Below are 2,210 nucleotides of genomic sequence, written 5' to 3'. Positions count from 1 at the left end.
TCCTCCCTGGAGGAAACCTGCTGTCAAGCCCCCACGCCTGTGCCCCAGGTGGCCAGGGATCCTGGGCCCCCTTCCATGGCAGGGCATGGGGGGCATTTGGCTTGTGGGGGTCACCCTCTGCTTTTTACTAGCACCCCTGAGATCCAGCAGGTGGGACTCGGAGCCAGGTTGGCAGCCCAAATTGTGGAGCAGGGCCCTTCCAAGCTCATGCCCAGTCCAGGGATGTGTGGCCGGCACCTCGCGAGGCCTTCCATTTGCAAATCCGCACCTGGCCTTTCCTTGAGCGTTATTTTTCAGCAGTCCTGTGTAGGGTGGCGCGGGTGTTGTCACTGTTGCTGGTCTCAGACTGCTGGCAGTCAGAAAGGCGCCCCTGCTGACCTGCTGCAAATCACACGGAGGCATCCCAGGAGGCCCTGATCCGCCTTCCACCCACCCTTGCTCGCAGGAGCACATGCTTGATCCTTGCAGGGCATGGGCCAGGCATGCTGGGTTTCTCAGGAGAAGCATGGAGGACAGCTGGTCGCTGTCATCACTGCCCGCACTCAGAGAGATGGGCAAAAAAGCAATCAGTAGCAGAGAGACCTGGAAGAAGCAAACCATGCTCCTTCTCTCTACCCAGTGGGTGTGGGTGGTTGGAGAGCCCTTTCTCTGGACCTTTTCCCACTTGGAACTTTCTCAGAAACTCTTCAAATAGTTCTTTGTGTTTCTCCTCTGCCAAGATCTGGCCATTTGGTTCCGGTCCATATTTGTCCATAGCCGCACCCCTGTCAAGGGGGGGCTTCCCATCCCAAAGAGCTCATTCCCATGCTAGGCAATAAACTTTAGCCTTTTCCACCAGCTTCCAGTTCAGCTCCATATCAAGATGCTTTTCTTTCTTATAACAATTATCAACGAGAGACCCATTGTCATTCATTCACTCCATTCATTCATTCATTCATTCATTCATTCATTCATTCATTCAAAACTTTTCTATACTGCCCCATACTTAAACATCTCGGGACGATTTACAACAAATTAATTCTAAACATACAGTTGCATGTGATGAACTTTTTTCCTTTAGGATTTCACCAAACTTATCTTCTCCTAAGCACCCGAAACATTTTGCAGCAAGTCACTGCCTGGCGCAGGGTAGGGAGGGGGCACCGGAGACCCTCTTGCCGAGGCCTTCCAATTCCACTGCCAGTCCCAGTTCTCTGGAACGCATTTTGGAGCCTGGGCAGAGGGGTGCTTGTGGAAGCTCAGCCTTGACCTCACTGAAGCCAGGGATTAGATCTCTGGGCCTTGGAGAAACCTGCAGTGGATTCAAATAAAATCTGATTTCTGTGCCTGCAGCCCACAGATGCTGCCACCGCCTGGTTTTTTCAAGTCACACAAGTTCTGTGCTGGGTTCTTCACCTAGGGAGGTTCTTCTCCCACTTGTGTTAGCCTTAGTGTCTCTTGGAGCTGAGCCGCACTCATGCGCCCTTTGCCTCGAGGAACCTGCATTAGCCCCAGGTGTGCACTTTGCTGGTGCGCACATGCTTCAGGGTGGAGTGGCACAGCCGGCAAAAAAAGACCTGATGGAACAAAAAGCACCTGATGGTCCAGGAAACAAGAACGTAACGGGTTTAGCAAAATATATGCGTCTGTATGGGGAAGACTTAGCCAGCTCCTGTGCCCGGCCAGACAACGAATGCTTCCCTTCTTGCCACCTCCAACCATTTTTCCATCCTTTGCGATATGCTTCTTTTAGCTGTGTGCCAACGCAGAGTAAAAGCAGATACCGCACGTGTGCCATGCCAGATGTTTAGGCTCCTTTGTATCAAGGCCCAGTTCTGTAACAGGAATAAAAAAGCCTTTCTTTGGCTTCCCCAGTGCTCAGGACATTTACTGGGGTATAAGTACCACTTCATTGTCAGAAAGGATAATTCATATTGCATGCAGCTGATTTGTGGAAAATTTAGGACAAGTGAAAGGAAGGACCGCTTTCTGCAGCTCATGAACTACAGCGTCCCCTTGCACAGGATGCAGTGATGGCCACAAAAAGGACTGTGTCACAGGCACATCTTTCTCTTGTGCCCTTACCCCTTCCCAGAAGATCTTAATGGAGGGCTTCTGAAATACAAGCTGTTCTCTGAGCTAGAGAGGAGATTGGTGGCACAGGGGCATCCTCAGAAGGTTTCCCACTGGTAGCCTCAGTCAAAGTCCCATCAGCTCTTGTCCATGTGAGG

Source organism: Varanus komodoensis, unplaced genomic scaffold (assembly GCF_004798865.1).
Source record: "Varanus komodoensis strain SLA01 unplaced genomic scaffold, ASM479886v1 scaffold475, whole genome shotgun sequence".
In the NCBI taxonomy this organism is placed as follows: Eukaryota; Metazoa; Chordata; class Lepidosauria; order Squamata; family Varanidae; genus Varanus; species Varanus komodoensis.
The sequence above is the reverse complement of the archived record's forward strand: the minus strand, read 5'-3'. Positions refer to the sequence as shown.